The 18,673-nt window shown below is 36.9% G+C and overlaps 1 protein-coding gene across 4 annotated transcripts in view; it reads right to left on the reverse strand.

The window, feature by feature from the left end:
* Positions 1-18,673, reverse strand: part of LOC139748059 (uncharacterized) — a 108,570-nt gene that overhangs the window by 54,741 nt on the left and 35,156 nt on the right. The window contains exon 1 of one of the 4 annotated variants that reach the window (XM_071660643.1): positions 18,452-18,569. The exons of the other annotated variants lie outside the window; for them this stretch is intronic. The gene's annotated coding sequence lies outside the window, so the exon portion shown is untranslated. Of the gene's footprint in view, positions 1-18,451; positions 18,570-18,673 lie in introns of those variants that run through there. 4 annotated transcript variants of the gene reach the window in all.

Here is an 18,673-nt window from a genome sequence, read left to right on the forward strand (position 1 = left end):
ATACAAAGATATATGCTTTAGCGTGAGTCTATTGTGTTTACTGAAACGTATCCGTTGATATACTTAAAGTAAATTATACATATATAATTGTATGTAGACGATATATGATTACACAGCTGAATAACTGATGCACAGTCTGAACAAGACACTGCCAAATACCTACTTGTGAGTACTTACGATGAGATGCTAATAGGAAGGAGAAGAAAAAGGTGACGAAGAAGAACGAGAAGAATAAGAAGAGTAAGAAAGGAAAAGAAAATGATGAAGAGAAAAAAGTGAAATGTATAACATAAATGAAAAAGAAGAACTAGAAATAATAGAAAGATGTAATATATGAACAAATGAATTCAGCAACAACAATAAAAGCAAGTGAAAATGTAGAGCAGAATTAATAATGTGTATTAGAAGAATGAAAATAAGGTGATGCTAAAGTAATAAAAGAGAAAGAAAAGTAGAAAGTACCAGAAGAAGAAAAAGAAGGAGAGGAGGAAGAAAAGGAGAAAGAAGAAAATAGTTAGACGAAAAGAATTATGTTACTGCGAGTGGAATGCGAAGAGCTAAACATAGAGATAAAATGACTGAAAGATTAAGAATTTCCGAAGAGGAGAGAACACTGTCTCTATAAGCACAAGCAAGTACCCATCTAGCTCTACCGGTACCAGTGTATAGCTAACTATACCGGTACTATCATATATAGTTAGCTATAACTGTACCAGTATATTTTACCTTCACCAATGTAAGTATAGTCACCGCAACCGAGACTTATAGATAACCTGTCCATTATCTGAGAGAATAATGGCGAACGTCCCCGGTGCTTAATGGGGTCAGTCATCATCAAGAATGCTACTGGATTCTGTACTATCCTCCTGCTTAAGGGATCGATGATTATTCCTCTGGGAGAGCGATAACCCTACGTATATCCAACAGCAGCTCAAAACGTCTGTTGCTGTAGACAAGAATCTACAAAATACACGTGAAAAATGAGTTGCAGTTCTACACTCCTTGTTTTTAGACCCATCATCATTATTCATTAATGTCCTTTTTGTGTGAATTTATATTCCGTTGGGAGACTATGCCTCACTGTCGAAACAAATCAAATTACCAGGGCGCTTCAGCGATACCTATCCCAGCTCTTACAGCTGGTATTAGCTGAGTCTAGCTGGCTAGCAGGTCTTTAATTACAGTTGTGTGGGTGTACTGTGGGAGCAGACAGTGGCTTTCTTAGATCAAGATTACGAGGAGACGTTTAAGATGGCGGCAAGAGAAGAAAGAGAGAAAGAGAGAGAGGGAGAGGAACGCGAAGGTAAAAGGAGGTAGAGAGAGGTTTTGTGGGAGAGGAGGGGGGAGTGGGTGGGGTAAAGAGGGAGGGGGAAGGAGATAGAGAGTGATGGTTGGGGTAGGGGAGCTTGGGGGAGACAGCAGCTCACTTTATTATTTCCACAAATTTCCGTCTCTTTTAGGCCGACGCCAGGCCAGCTTCGAGAGCCGGGCGAGTGAGAGAAGCCCCCCTGAAAAAAGTCAACACAATTCATGCAAAATAGAATACAGATAGAAACTCATCATGGAACAGAGGGGAAACTTTTTTTGCCGGAGAAAATTTCAAATGTATGAGAGCAGGTGGGTTGCCAGCAGCCACCAGGGGCTCCCCCCGTGAGGACGAAGCAACCAAAACAATGACATACCATCTCGTGTTTCGTCATCAGATGCGAGTTTATTCATGATGAGTGAAGGGCGTGATGAAAAATCCTGCCGGAGAATCATGAAATGACTATAAAACTAGTGGGAACATTGTGGGCTGTGGCGGCAAGTTGGCGCCGTATTGACTGCTTGCTTGGCGCATGGCACGTTGAGGTCCGGACGCATGCAATTTTCCGTTTTATATGATTTTGATCAGTAGCGTCCACGTGCACGGGGAGGATGCATGTCGAGCGAGAGGCGGAAGAGTTTACACAGACACTGGATGAGAGGGAGGGAGTGAGGCGCAAGGGAATATGAAGAGGAATAAAGAAGGTGAAGAAGATTGTGGATTATGTTACTCGGGTGAGGAAAGGAAGTATAGGGAATATACAGGGGGAAATAGATAAGAAATTGCAGATAGTAAGGATAGGAATAAGATTATAGGGTGGGAGTAAGGAGGCAAAGGATAGTAAAGATATGAAGCAGAGAATTAGGGTAGTAAATAGCAACGTAAGGGAAATTTGAGACAATTAAGTAGTAGATGAGAGAGAGAGAGAGAGAGAGAGAGAGAGAGAGAGAGAGAGAGAGAGAGAGAGAGAGAGAGAGAGAGAGAGAGAGAGAGAGAGAGAGAGAGAGAGAGAGAGAGAGAGAGAGAGATCTTATATAAGATCTTGTCGTAAATACGTGTAGGTAATTGGGTATAAGATCTTGCTTCGTGGCAAAGCTAGAAACAGAGTAGGTACCTACCTACTTAAGGCGCTTGTACCTACCACGACATCTTGCCTTATGGCAGAGAGAGAGAGAGAGAGAGAGAGAGAGAGAGAGAGAGAGAGAGAGAGAGAGAGAGAGAGAGAGAGAGAGAGAGAGAGAGAGAGAGAGAGAGAGAGAGAGAGAGAGAGAGAGAGAGAGAGAGAGAGAGCTATGAGAGAAAACTTGTCGCGAGGAAGCCAAAGCGAGGGTGGTCGGATCGGTTTGGTCGGAGAACGCCTCTCTCTCTCTCTCTCTCTCTCTCTCTCTCTCTCTCTCTCTCTCTCTCTCTCTCTCTCTCTCTCTCTCTCTCTCTCTCTTTGAACGATAGAATCCACGGGGTAAAATGATACTCGCTCGGACGAAAGCGGCAGAAAATTAGGGAATGCTCTAATCCTTCGTTCCAAATCTGCACATCCCGCTAAGGTCTGGACTAGGCGTCATGACTCGAGACCGTCACAAACTGTTGCATGCATGGAAGCCATTGGCTAACGCTTGACCAATGGCCGAGCACTTCAACCAAAGCAGGAGGGAACGGACAAATGGGAAGGAAGACTCGCCCCGACCCAGAAGGGCTTTCGTAAAGCACTGGATATATACCGTTCTGGTATCCGGACATAATTTCCAAGCCGGACCAATGTTCGGTTACGGTAATGCAGGAGGTAATTCAGAGAAAGTAGCCTTGTTGTAAAAGTCTATGCATTTTCACAAATCTACCGAGCAAGAGTTTTATTCCGACCAGAGAACGGGAGATTAGTTTCTACGTATTAGGATATTGGACCGAAGGGAAAGAGGAGAAGGGGAGAGAGGGTAGGGGGGTGCAGAAGAGAGAGAAAAGGGGGGGGGGGAGTGGGGAAGGCTTGTTGTTGTTTTTGTTGTGGGGGTGGTAGACGCAGGCGGGGGAGGAGGGGGGGGGTAAGAATGGGGGAGGAGGGAGAAGGAAGAAAGTGTTTTTTGTCGTCTTTTTATATTCTGCTTCTCCAGTAACACAGATGGCAATCGTGGGGTTCCTCTTGAGCAATGGACCCCCGACGCCTAGCAACGCTTCCAGCGGCATCTATTTTCTCTTTAATTTAATATCCGGCTACATTTATGCCACGCAGGTCAAGACCTCGCCGTAAAGTTAGGCATAAAAAAAAAGAATAAAAGTTCTCAGAACTTCTCTATTACCTACAGTTGTATTTCCATACAGGCGAAAGGAGGATGTAGATATCCTTCGAAATACATCACGAAATGCAATAATACGGTAGGGAAAATTGAGCCCGGCATAAAAAAAATAGAGAAACATTAAGGAACGTGCCATTAGCGTTCGTTTGGTAGCGGCGTTGCATGGTGCGCTTGCTGCCGTCACAGCCCAACACGTCACACCGCTCGCTATTCTGCCAATCACAACGCTCCGCCACTCCTACCACGAATTTTACTGGTCCATTCCATTGTATCATTTTTTTTTCTATCATTCCACACTGAAGGACGTTTATTTAGATGTTCTTGCCTCTAATATTAATATAGATAGAATATTCAGCGAATAGATTTCTTGCGGCCGATGCGAATCTAAACCCCACGAAATACTGCTCGATGTAATACCCAAATACCAGATTTTTGTCAAATACCGGAGTTTTTGATAGCCGGGCGGAGGACGGAGAGCCGTGTTATTGAGCGGAATCGCTAAAATATCCTACCGTAACGAAGGCTCGGCCGCTCTGCTTGTATCATGCAGTCGCTTGAGGTGGGTGGCTACACGGCGACAGGGACAAGCCTGCCATCTAGGCGGCAGCAGCGAACACTTTCTCTCTCTCTCTCTCTCTCTCTCTCTCTCTCTCTCTCTCTCTCTCTCTCTCTCCACAACTTACGTATATATATATATATATATATATATATATATATATATATATATATATATATATATATATATATATATACACACACAGAGTCGACTCAGGTAGATAGATAGATAGAGAGATAGATTGATAGATATTTACAGTATATATATATGTATAGAGACCTACAGATTAGACAGTACATGGATATATAAATGGATACTTATAATTAGTTATTTGATTATATAGTCTGATGCCGTTTAATTAAACTTGGTGGTAATGGGCTTGAATTGTTAGGGGATGTTTTTGTAGTTCCTCCAAAAATCTAAGTGACCTTGCGTGACCCGAGCGAATGACGTCATTCCACGGAAGAGGGTAATGAAAGAATGGAGAAAGAATAAAGAAAAGAATAACAGGCATCATGAAGAAATAGATATAGAAATACAATAGAATATGTTAGAAAGGAATGGGCGGAAGATGTGCTGTTAGGAGAGAGCAAAAGACAATTAAGGAATGATATCGGAACTATAAGAGGAAAAATTGTAATTCTTGAATGAAGAAGAAATGAAAGTTGGCGAAATAATGAAGAAATAACGAATGGGAAAAATAACATAAAAACACATGAAGAAGAAAACCTGATATTTTATCATGATTATATATTATAAAGAAATGAAATACATAAGGGAAATAGAATGACAGTTTACAAAATTTCGACAATTCAAAGAACGTATGATTAATTTAGATTAAGCAGAACATTATGAACATTTCGAAGTCAAGACATGTTTAAGAAATAATCCAATAGAAATGTAAGAATTTTAAAAGGAGTATGATAGAATGTAAGAGGTTAAATATAAATTTGATTGTTGATATAAGAAAGAGTTGTTGATTGTGAAAGAATCATTGGAAATAGAAGAAAAGTTGGAAGAGATGTTCCAATTTTATATATATATATATATATATATATATATATATATATATATATATATATATATATATATATATATATATATATATATATATATATATATATATATATATAATGTGTGTGTGTATATGTGTCTGTGTGTGCTTTATCAGACTAGAAGGACGTATCACATGCCTCGAGCACTGCCCGTCAGGTTGCTGTAAATACGAAGTAGATTAGAAATACTAATTTGGTTAACGAACAGGTAAGCAAGTTAGGCCGATCATTGTATTATAAATGTGGGAAAAGTATTCTGGGTTCCAATATTTGCCTTGTTTGATCTCATTAATAATGGAAAAAAATAAGCAAATGGTATATAGACAGGTAAGCTCCTACTAATCTTACAAGAGAAATCTTATTTCCTTTTTGTTTTACGTTTGCATATTTTGATAATGCGTATTTCTGTAATGGTGTAAATGTAGCTTGATGTTTATACCTATATCTATGTATGTATCCATCTATCTATCTATCTATCTATCTATATATGTATATATATATATATATATATATATATATATATATATATATATATATATATATATATATATATATATATATATATATATATATATGTGTGTGTGTGTGTGTGTGTGTGTACATATATACACTTTAACCTAAGCCAATTACCCATTTCATCAACAATGGTAGTAAGATTAGACAAACACAAGCGCTTAAACAATAACAAATACATATGAACACTTAAAAATACATACATGTACTTAACCACCATCAAGACAGGTATATACACCTATACATATCGTCACAAGCACACATATACATGACACGGTATCCCATTAATTCAGAATTCCCTCTTCGGACTATAGAAATGGCCAGTTATCATTAGATGGTTACACACATAATCATGTAAGTATATAAACACATAGAATATAAAATTACAAGCTATATATCGGAGAGAAGGTATACACTGGAGATCAGTACATATGTAGCACAAATCCCTTCCTGACAGATAGGATTAAGCCACTCTTAAAATCCTATTGTGACCACCTCCCTGTTTCAGACGTGTTATGTCCGTAGACTTGAGGCATCTGTACCTGTTACGCTGGTCAGGATAAACGCAGTTTGAGGATGTTTTCTTAGCTTGTCATTCAGTTCATTATTTGAACATGCTAAATTATCTTACGATGAATATTGAGAAAGCACACACACACACACACACACACACACACACACACACACACACACACACACACACACACACACACACACACACACACACACATATATATATATATATATATATATATATATATATATATATATATATATATATATATATATATATATATATATATATATATATAGATATATATATATATATAAGTTATATCCCGCTCTTACTAGGTTCTCTTAGGTTATATGATACATTAGTGATTGTATAATACAAAGCTATCTAATATATATTTCTTAACCCGTGTCTCTGTTTACATTGACCACAGTTGCCAGACTCCACTGATACAGACCCGCTCGCTTAACTGAGCATAATTATATAATCTAGTGACCATGTATATGTCATCAGAGTTGGCAATAATGCAACACTTGTGTTATCTGCTTATCTATTCATGAAGAATTTTCGCAGATTCAGGAAAATTTGCCTGCAATATTAAATGCAATCAATGATTTTTTCCCCCCTCTCTGCTATACTCTCTTTTACCTGCGTGCGGTATAAAATTTTAATTGAATTATGAATGATTACGGTCATGCTTATGAGTTCCAGCCTAATAGTTATTTGCCAAAATGAAATACACCCATACGTCACGGTCGTGTATGCAGCAAGACTTGTATCATTGTAGGAATATCGATTCAGAGATACACTCACTCACTAGCACACACACACACACACACACACACACACACACACACACACACACACACACACACACACACACACACACTCAATGAGAAAGACATTTCAAGGTTTATATATATATGTATATGTGTGAGCAAAGACTACATCTCCATAATTCACGACGTTTCGCTTGTGAGTTAAACATCTTCAAGTTAGACAAGACGGCTTTATGACGCTAAATATTGAAGCTCTATTGTTAAAGGTGTGGCTTTGAACTGCTGTGTGGATCGTGGATGGCAGCGTATAGTGCAGGGTGGTTGTGAGGGTTTGGGGGAGGAGGTTATTGAGGTAGGGCAGGAGGGGGGAAATATCATATGTCACCAAATCAAAGGTCAGATGAATGTGACCTCAGGCGCTAAAATGCGTCTTTCTGACCTTCTTCAGAGAACCTGTGTTGCTTGGTTACTGTTTTGGTCAATCCTATGATCTGCAGCTTGTGGGGGTCGGTACTATAAGTTATGATACAGAGGGGAGGGGTGATCAACACGCCAGGGGAGTGGCTGACTAACAGACAGGACTGAGGCTACCATGCACGAATGCATCTTTATGGCTGGGGCTCTGTCTCGTGTGTGGAGACAGCTTCCAGCATTTATACATGCCCGCTTATCCATACTCCCTTGATACTATCATACAGGTGTTTCTCTTCATGTCTTTGGTAATGAGAGTCACAGGATGCTTTTCCAATAGATAGATAGATAGCTATGTGAATAGATGAATAGACTGATAGGTGTACATATAGATAGATGTACATATAAATTGATAGAGAGATAGATAATAGATAGGTATATTGACAGGTGAATAGATAAATATACAGTTAGATAGATAAATAGAGGGATAGATAAATATAGAAAAAGATAGATATACAGATAGTTATATGAGGTGCCAAATCTGGGTTAATTCACAAGGAGTCCATAGGCTCTAAGACGAGAATATCCTAGCGAGGTAGCGTCAGGATCAGACGAAGAAAAGCCGCATTTGTTCACATCCATTCTCTAACTGTCATGTGTAATGCACCGAAACCACAGCTACCTATCAATATCCAGACCCCACAGACCTTTCCATGGTTTACGCCGGACGATTCACATGCCCTGGATCAGTCCATTGACAGCACGTCGAACCCAGTATACCACTTCGTTCCAATTCATTCTGTCTCTCGCATTCCTTTCACCCTCCTGCATGTTCAGGCTCCGATCGCTCAAAACTTTTCACTCAATAAAAACTTTATGTATACACATACACACACACACACATATATATATATATATATATATATATATATATATGTATATATATATATATATATTATCCCTGGGGATTGAGGAAAAAGAATACTTCCCACGTACTCCCTGCGTGTCGTAAAAGGCGACTAAAGGGGGAGGGAGAGGGGGGCTGGAAATCCTCCCCTCTCGTTTTTGATTTTCCAAAAGAAGGAACAGAGAAGGGGGCTAAGTGAAGATATTCCCTCAAAGGCTCAGTCCTCTGTTCTTGACGCTACCTCGCGGGAAGAGGCAAATGGTATGATATGAAATATATATATATATATATATATATATATATATATATATATATATATATATATATATATATATATATATATATTTGTTTATTTATTCATAATACTTTGTCGCTGTCTCCCTCGTTAGCGAGGCAATGCAAGGAAAGAGACGAAAGAATGGCCCATGCCACCCACATACACATGTATATACATACACGTCCACACACGCACATATACATACCTATACATTTCAACGTATACATACATATACATACATATACATATACATACATATACATATATACACACGTACATATTCATACATATGTAATGGCGAAATCTCCAGTCATGAACAAAATCCCCATTGAAGCCAGGCCTTAAATGAAAAAAAAAATAATTGATAATATGGTAAAGTATTCAGGGAAGAAGAAAGATTTTCAATCCCTTGAAAAACATGAGCAAGTCATAGGTAGTAGGAAAGACATGGGAGGGAGAGATATATCAGAATATAGTATTGCAGAGAGAGAGAGAGAGAGAGAGAGAGAGAGAGAGAGAGAGAGAGAGAGAGAGAGAGAGAGAGAGAGAGAGAGAGAGAGAGAGAGAGAGAGAGAGAGAGAGAGACATCATAACAGTTCATCCTTGAGTCACCTTCGACAGCACTGCAATCATATGACGCAGGGGGTTGCTGAGTATTATATACTCAAGCTTATGGTGAAGGCATGAAAGAGTCCAGTTCTTGAGAACACAAACCGAAGCAATATCTGAGGAAGAGGGAAAGAGAAACAAGAATTCTGAAGTCAGACCGAGAGATGATGGAGTCGGATCGTTGTAGACTCGATTCCGTCAATTGAGGATCTATAGCTAGATCCACCCCAGATGTAAGAACAGTATACTCCATACAAGGATGATTCAGTCTTTTGTATATTCGAGGTAACTGTTCAAAGGAGAAAAATTTTTCAGCATGTGAATAAGGATCTCCATATCTCAGAAGGACGCGATGGCATACGTGTAACTTAGAATATGTGTTATGTTGACGTAAAGTAATTTCATTGTCCACAGATGTAGGATTATAGGTTCGATAAAGGAGACAATAGCATTACATCTGATTAGGTTTCATAGAAATACAAAGATAAGCACACATACAATCACAGACATACAAAATATTCATACATACATATACACAAACATAAGGACGCATATTCTCAGACATACAAGAACACTCAAACACGCACATAACCTTACACAGACACGCACAGACAAACATCATAAACACAAATTGGGATACACATAATTAAACATTATCAAGCTCTCACAATTTCACACTTCCTCCTGAGCTACTCTTAAGGAGAAAGTTGTACGATACAGTATCTCACATCATTTCAAAATATAAGTTAATACTGTAAAAAAATCACATATCGAAATGATATATCCAGAACCAACTTCGTGTTAAATGATTTACACAATGTATTCAGTTGATATTAGGTTATAATCACATAACGTATAACTATCCACTTGTAAATTTGCCTAATGGTTGTAACAGAGCTTATAATATATCAGAGTCAATTGATATGATACATGATAACACAACACGAAAGATAGATTTGTTTTTATTCTACAACGAATATCTTCGCCAAAGGCGTAAAGGCAGATCAGGTAAATATCTCAAATACTCTCCTTTAATGTGCGAATTTTCGGACATCACTTCGCGATGTGATTTCGCGGGCTTGTTGTAACTGAGGAGCTCAAGCGTCATCTGATACCGCGAAATTAGCGAACTTGATTAGGTTCAGATGTTCGCGGGTGTGATGTCTGTAATTAGTGTATATGAGGCTCACTAATGACGCATTAAACCCAGATCTTAAAAGTCAAAGAACCAGTTATACCCGGATTTTCGGGGTCCAAGAACTAATTAAACCCGGATCTTCGGGGTCAAAGAACTAGTTAAACTCGTATCTTCGGGGTCAAAAAACTAGTTAAACCAGATCTTCGAGGTCAAAAAACTAGTTAAACCAGGATCTCCGGGGTCAAAGAACTAGTTAAACCCGGATCTTCGGGGTCAAAGAACTAGTTAAACCCGGATCATCGTGGTCATTGTATCAACAGAGACAAAGCTGAGTTAAAACCAGTGTATCTGGGTTTAACGCAGCTCAGTGACACCTAAGGCTAAATAGTCTGGGATTTTATTAAATAGCTAGGACCATTAATATTCTAACTCGTCTTATTCTAACTCATTTCTGTGATGATTCACCTCAGTTCCACCTCATTTCCCGAAATCGTTTTAGGATATTCTTGTCTTCTCTTTGAGATATCTTTTCTAACATTTTAAAACGTTCTGCAAATGATAGCATACATATTTGGAAAAATGATACTCGTAATATTTTCTACGATATTCTTAAATTACCATATGATATGTCGATTATTTGTTAATATATCACTCAAGTAATCTTTAGTATGGTCAGACCTGACATACACAAGTACTATCCTTTCTTCCTTTCTTTGAAATTTTTCACTTTTGATCACTATCGCCCCTAATAGGGAAATGACTATTCGAATACTTTGTACTCGAATACCCTTCGTCTCTAGTTGGTGAGCAACGGGGTCTACACCGGTCATTTCCCATCAGGCTCACACAGCCAGCAGATAGCATTTTACCGAACCTAAATGTACAACAAAGAGGTATATGAATACGAACAAAGTGCATATGAACGCGCACCTTCATAAAACATACAAACCTTCAACAGGGGTAGCGCTCCCGCCTGTTGCGCAGGGGTCGCGGGTTCGATCCTGGCTGTTGGAGGTTTGTATGTTATATATATATATATATATATATATATATATATATATATATATATATATATATATATATATATATATATATATATATATATATATATATATATATATATATATATATATATATAACCCAAGCAACTGCATTAAAGAGCCATATTGATTAGTATAGCTATGTGTACATTATTTACTATGTCACTGTACCACAGACTGTAAAGCTATTACGGAAAACGATATCTTTAATTCAGGAAACTGTAATTCTTATTATTACGAAAACATTAAATGCTATCATTCTAGAAATGAATATTTTAAAGTTGTGGTTGGCTGTCACAGAGTCATATATATGATGTTTACGATGGAAAGTTTTTGGAAACTTTCGTCTAATGCCTTTTCCGTTCTCAATAAAAGACAAATTTTCTGGAAGAAGATTGAGAAATTAGGCTGCAAAAAGGAGGTGCACAAAATGGAGTTAAAAGACGAAATCATTCTCATTCATAGGTAAGAAGGACATTGTATCTTCTGAGATATAGTGAAAAGACTTATTACGTTTAATGAAATATATGGGTATATATATTCTGATATTTAGAAGAATGCAGACACTACTATAAGATACATGAATACTATATCAAATATTCCTGTGGATGAAATATTCCCATCGTTATGAGTAGCCCCAGATTTATTCCTCGATGAGTCAACTTCTAGAAGATATTCATGAATACTCACCACGGTTCATAACACAGAAGAATGAAGCACAGGAATTACACTTGCACACACTCACACACACGTGACACCCCATGAGTCTAGAACTCCCTCCCCACACTTTTCCAATATATAATCAAAGCTAAAGTATTCCAAATATAGGGAAGCCTTTATCTATGAGAGAGCAAAACCCACTGTTTCTTGAGTTCCCAAATGCACCATTCGCGGTCATGCATCACTAGGTAACAAACATGCAGCTAGACTACTGGTTAAAGGGAATAGCAGATATATGAAAAGCCTTGAAAAACACACACAAGCAAAGTCGTTGAATACAAAATATATCTTTAAATATGTTATGAATATACTACTTCTACCCACTCCAGAACACCGTTTTATCAGTCCCCTGCATCTTCGACGCTGCACTCCACACAGGAGCAAGGATATGTTGGACTTCAGTGGAATTATGGTTGTCACGAGACTGTACTCTCTCCCATACATTGCCGATGATACAGCCACGTCGAGGGCGACTTCTCTCTCGTAGCCACTACAAACATACGTGTAAATCTTTATATGTACATCGACAGATGTAAGAAGAAGTACTCACATAACATATACATACACGAAGCTTCTCAAAGCACTTACTGTACTACCGGTACTGAAGTCAGTTAAATTATCACACTCAAACCACATTTACAGGAGCTGCACTTGGCAAGGGTATACACCCAGTGCCTGATTGCTTCGATTGCCTGAGCGGCATAGCCACGGAGAGACCACATGGGTCTGAATGGTACGAGCTGAGGGCAAGAGGGCCGGACCAAGAGAACACTGAAAGACTTGGGAACAAGTTTGTGGTACGAGAAGGGAGGGAGGAGAGAGACACTGGTAGAAAGAGGGAGGGATAAAGATAGATAAAAGGAAAATAGCAAATATATATATATATATATGAATGTATATATATATATATATATATATATATATATATATATATATATATATATATATATATATATATATATATATATATATATATATATATATATATATATATATATATATATATATATATATATATATATATATATATATATATATATATATATATGTATATTCATTATATTTATTCATTATACTTTGTCGCTGTCTCCTGTGTTAGCGGGGTAGCGCAAGGAAACAGACGAAAGAATGGCAAAGCATCTTTTTACTCTATCGTTCCACCACCTTCGTTTCCAGCCCTTCTCTTTGTTCCCTCTACTTCTGATATGTTTGTCCTTTTAGTCAGTATCTCTTCACTCATCCTCTCTACATGTCCAAACCATTACATCACAACCTCTACATTCCTCCCTGTATTCGTCTTATTACCACACCTCTCTCTTGTCCTATCATTTCTTATTAGATCAACCCTCCCCACACCACATATAGTCATCGAACATTTCATTTTTAGCACATTCGCTCTCTTCCATACTTTTTCATCTAGGGTCCAAGCCTCTCACCGTCGAGAATACTATACCATCAAACATACCATCTTTACCCTCACAGACAGAATACTTTCTTACAGCATGAGGATATCAAATTATCTAATATCAATACTGTATATATCACAAGTACTTCAATTCTCAACATCCTCGTTCAGTAGATCGGATTCTTAATCGAATCATAAAATTTTCTTTAGATATGATTGTTGATAAATCGGTCACTTTGTATTTTCCTGCATTAGAAGTGGTTGATATGTACTTTGCCATGATTCATGTTGATAGCAAGAACATGTGTTTCTATTCATTAACAAGAACATATGATCTACATGTACTTTGCTATGATTTGTTTCAGTAGCAAAGACATATGATTCACAAGCACTTTGATATGGGCCATTTAGATTACAAAAACATATGATTTTCATGTATAGTGATATAAGACATATCAATACCGAAAGCAAATGTAATTTTGATATACTTATCGATACCTCTCTTAAAAAAGTGATGTGTGTGTGTGTGTGTGTGTGTGTGTGTGTGTGTGTGTGTGTGTGTGTGTGTGTGTGTGTGTGTGTGTGTGTGTGTGTGTGTGTGTGTGTGTGTGTTTGTGTGTGTGTGTGTATGTGTGTGTGTGTGTGTGTGTGTGTGTGTGTGTGTGTGTGTGTGTGTGTGTGTGTGTGTGTGTGTGTGTGTGTGTGGAGGCAAGATCTGTGCATACCGAAAACCTTAAAGCCTGTTATTAATTTCACAGGGTACAAGCTTCCTTAATATATACATGCAGTACATCATCCTGAAATTCTTAACGATGATTTCGGAAATCATGTAAAAAAGATAATATCTAACGAGATGACTCAGTAGACATTTTGAATACAACGAAGGAAATGAATATATTTAATTTTTCCTTTAGAATTTGATTAAGCTTTCTGTGGATGCCACAATTAAAATATGAAGAAAAATAAATATATGAATATTTGAATAAAAATAATATATTCGTTTTCCAAACTGAATCTATGTATTCATTGAGTATGCATGGGAAATTAAACTCCTCTGCATTTAAATGGTCTCAAGCTAAGCTCTCAAAATAAGCCTGTCTTATGTCCTAACCCTTTCATTAAAGGGTTGTCACACATGTTTCCTGCAACTGATACATAAATGACATGGACTTACGAATCATTTCTGAGAAGTTAACTGAAACATTCTGAAGCACGACTATCGCTTCAGGTACGCTATAACTGAAATGTAGTATTCCTGTCAAAGTTTCATTTCCTTACGTTCAATACCAAACAGTTGTACACACACATGGCTACATACATATCCTAGAGATGAGGCCCTACGAGTATAGAACTTCTCTCTCTCTCTCTCTTTGTAGATAAACACAGACATATGCATATATATATATATATATATATATATATATATATATATATATATGTATATATATATATACATATAAACTCACCTGTACATCCACAAACTTATATATATATATATATATATATATATATATATATATATATATATGAACAAAGTGCATATGAACGCGCACCTTCATAGATCATACAAACCTCCAACAGCCAGTATCGAAACCGGGACCCCTGTGCAACAGGCGGGAGCGCTACCGCTAGGCTATGATCGTTCTAATAGGGAAATGACTCTTCGAATACTATGGACTCGAATACCCTAGTGGTAGCGCTCCCGCCTGTTGCACAGGGATCCCGGGTTCGATCCTGGCTGTTGGAGATTTGTATGTTATATGTATGTATATAAACATATATATATATATATATATATATATATATATATATATATATAGTGTATTTATGTAGGGGAGTCTATATGTTCCACAAAGTTACCAAATAACTAAACCATGAGAAGTAACGTCACAGTCGTAAGGAACCTCCTACTATAATATCTAATTGTCAAGGGGCTTAAATGAATATATATATAAAGCCCTGAGAGAGCTCAGCTAAATACATATAGAGCTTAGGAAGAGATCATGTTAATATAAGTATACACAGAGTTCACGTATTTGCATAATGAGCATCGGGAGATCGCTTATGGAGACAGGCTTGGGAAAAGGTGTAAGAGAAGAGCAGGCTTGTGAGAGTATTAAGGAGAGAGAGAGAGAGAGAGAGAGAGAGAGAGAGAGAGAGAGAGAGAGAGAGAGAGAGAGAGAAAGAGAGAGTAGGGAAAAGGGGAGTACATCTCTGTGTACTGAACACCTGTCACTTTAACAGATGTTCTAGTGTCGCCTCAGGGCAAGACTGATTTCACATTTTCTTCCAGTGATGTTAAGGGAAGAACATTGTTCAATCTTCCAGTAGCATCAAGGAAGATACACTCGTTAATCCAACGGGAATAACAGCAAAAGCAATCCGGCCAATCTTCTAGGATAAACGAAGGAGATATGTTCTTCAGTCGATATCATTATTTCTGTCTTGATCTAATATCCTTTAGTTGAGTCCCCCAATCGTTAGACACAGCCTAATCCTTGGTTTTTGAATCGTCTAATCAGAAGACTTAGACTAACCCGAATCTCCTAGTCGTATGATACAGCCAAATTGATATAAGCTGTAAATCAGACTAATCTTAATTACTTGAAAATCCCCTTCGTAAGGCAGTCTAATCTACAGCATTTGAACTACCCAATCATAAAAGAGAGCCCAATCTATTACATTGTTTTTGTTAAGGAATATTTTAACTATTGCCAGTCACTAAGAACATCGACTGAGATGATAAGATGGTTCCCTCCTGATTTGGATCTCCAAATCGTATGACACAACCTAACCAATATTACTGTTCCTGTTGACTTAAGGAAAGCTAATACTAATCATAAAGAAGAACCTCGACCGGGATGATAACATGGTTTCCTAATATTTTGTAAGAAAAAGGAAAATTCTTATGAGTCTTCTGTATCATTTCTGACCACACGGGTCCAAAGATGAAGCCATAAACAGTATGTGTAGCTAATAACTCGTACAAAACACCAATTAGCGATAATTACTGAGACAAAAGACTAGGAAGGATCCATTTAGTGTGGCTCCACTACAGCTGTTGTTGTTGTTAATGTTACCGTTGTCGTTCGTTTAGTGATCATGATTTTTTATCTGTTTATATGTGATCGAAATGAAGCTTACAAGACTTTCTCACACACACACACACACACACACACACACACACACACACACACACACACACACACACACACACACACACACTTATATATATATATATATATATATATATATATATATATATATATATATATATATATATATATATATATATATATATATATATATATATATATATATATATATATATATATATATATATGTATATATATATATATATATATATATATATATATATATATATATATATATATATATATATATATATATATATATATATATATATATATATATATTTCTACTTAGCTCTCATACATGTATGCATATTTCTATAAATGGAAACTGCCTTTCATCAATACAGGTTGGTAATACAATTTCTTTAAATACGTAATTATGGACATGTCTCATTATAACTTGATTAACAGATTAGGATAATGAATATCAGTTCTGTCCATGGTACAAACTGTTTTTCATTCTGTGTGTAAACAGCAGTTTTATAGCATTAGTTATGTTTGGCAAATATTAAGGAAGCAAGACCACACACACACACACACACACACACACACACACACACACACACACACACACACACATATATATATATATATATATATATATATATATATATATATATATATATATATATATATATATATATATATATATATATATATATATATATATATATATATATATATGAATTGAGAACGAATTCATGTGCCTGACTAGCCACATGTGGATGACGTGGTGAAAAATGGTTAAGAGTTTCATGAGCTCCTGCATCATATTACTTTCGCTTGATCTATGTATTTCGGTCTAATTTTAGATGACTTAGATTTTTTTTATTGATTTAGATGGCTAAGAACCGTGTTTTTGTTCTTATTTTTGTATGCTTGCTTTCACTGACTCCAAAATGACAACAGAAATCTTTACAAGATGATCGGATTCCAAGCTATAGCCCTTCATGCTTGGTTTCTGTCAGTATCGACGTTAACTGAAGCTGTTACTTCGTTACTAACCAATTTATGAGTTGACACTAGTTACCATACGAATGAGGTACACAGCTTTCTTTATCAACACTGGTAAGGTCACAGGACTAACATTTGATATAACAACAGCATGATATCACAGAGTATATAGAAAAAACTTTGTGTATAGACGTAGAATTCGCACCCAAAATCCCATCCAGAAACCAAAGTCTCCTACATGACATTGTTGCGAAACTCCTGTGTATGTGCATTATAGAATGTTCACTACACATTTCACTTCGAGAGAAAAATATACTGGATATAATTCCTTTTTGTGATCTCTGAAGATAAAGTGATTCTTTACATCGGTTGTACAGGAAATGATCAGAGGAGATTTCATAGTGTGCCGTGTTGCTCTTTCCAAGAATTCTGTTGACACTCTGCATCCTGGAATATGTATGTACGTATTCTACAAGTTTAGATTTGATTGCTCCTTCGTGTAGTCATTTTTTGATGAGCAATATCATCCTAGTTTTTCTCATGATTACATTTCCTTTGGCATTTTCCCCATCAGGAAGTTGATATCTAATATATGATATGAAATCTAAGATAGAAAGTTTTTGTGAAGGTTTGACTGTGTTATGGTCAGAGTGAGGCAAAGCATGTGTTAATCAGCCCATATGGCAGTAATACTAGGTTCTTTGTAGTAAGTTATTTCAGTGAAAAATGAGATTCAGATCTATTATGGATATACTAATATCTCAGTAGCCTGTAAGTTGATAAAATAACCAGCTCTAAGCTAGTATACGAATAATATAAATGCTAACCTCTGGCGAAGCTGTATCACTGGGAGTACAGTATCGTCAAGGAAATTTTCACAGCAAAGGCGTCCACATTTTCATACTTCTGGAAGTTGCGCAGCCTTGAACTTCAGGGGAATTTAGGAAGGACCTAGATGGCGCCCTGACTTCATGGGAACTGGGTCTGGGGTGGTTATGAAAATATATATACCTGTAACTATAAATGCAGCATTTAGAGGTATTTCATGC

The sequence above is a fragment of the Panulirus ornatus genome, chromosome 72 (genome assembly GCF_036320965.1).
Source record: "Panulirus ornatus isolate Po-2019 chromosome 72, ASM3632096v1, whole genome shotgun sequence".
In the NCBI taxonomy this organism is placed as follows: Eukaryota; Metazoa; Arthropoda; class Malacostraca; order Decapoda; family Palinuridae; genus Panulirus; species Panulirus ornatus.